The sequence below is a fragment of the Haplochromis burtoni genome, unplaced genomic scaffold (assembly GCF_018398535.1).
Source record: "Haplochromis burtoni strain Fernald_Lab_line unplaced genomic scaffold, NCSU_Asbu1 Contig_28, whole genome shotgun sequence".
Lineage (NCBI taxonomy): Eukaryota > Metazoa > Chordata > Actinopteri > Cichliformes > Cichlidae > Haplochromis > Haplochromis burtoni.
In genome coordinates this window covers 616607-617556 of record NW_024582389.1, presented here as the reverse complement: position 1 = coordinate 617556, position 950 = coordinate 616607, and positions in this window count along the sequence as shown.

The window sequence follows — 950 nt, the reverse complement described above, 5'->3', positions numbered from 1 at the left end:
TCCATGAATCAAAGAAAGGCGCATGCAGGAATGAGCAGAGATGCGTGCAGAGAATGGTACAAACAGGCATAAACAGAGGATAGTGTGACAAACACTGTAGGATCAACTGTGAGACAACTTCACATCTTCAAGAGTGATGCTCTAATGTATCATATTTCCTTGTGTAATATGCTACAGTGGGGCACCACATTTCCATTTTATTTGAAGCACGTAACAGAAAGAAGAGCCTTCATGCTTCATCTCAACAGCAAAACCTCCTTTATGGCCACCTGACCTGTGTCAGCAGCACATAAATCCATTTTGAACTTATCATACTGCCTGTAAACAGACAGGGAGAGTGTTTAATGCACTAAGAGCACACAGACATAAAAATATAGTGTATAGATACCCCGACTTTCTCCACCCGGTGAGCAACCTGAGGGAGACCATCTGGATGCAGTTTCTCTGTGTTTTATACAGTCCAATCTCTTTAGCTACTCTTCATCTCTGAATATGCAACAGTGTCACAAGTTGGTGGATATACAGCTAACACATAAAACAGCTTTTTTACAAATCTGGAACCAATGGACAGTTGACTATGCAATCACAAACAAGCATTTTAAAGCCTTACTAATTGGCCTGCAATTAGCATTAATCTCAAAAACCTGAACACCTTAATCAGCATAATTACTGCTACTATTAGTAGCTTAATTACAGATTAGCATACTAACACACTATTGTAGGATAGCAAACATGGTAGGCATTAAACATGTTAAACATCAGCACATGTTGGCATGCCATTTAGTTCAAAGCATCACGGTACAATTAAATATCGCCCCAGAGCGTCTCATACAAAAAACTTGATTTCAACTTTAGTGATGGTACTTTTACAATTCTGATGAAATTAAACTTAATCATGTCTGACTGAATAAAAGATGCTGTTAAAAGTATGTTGTGTGATGGGGGGGGGG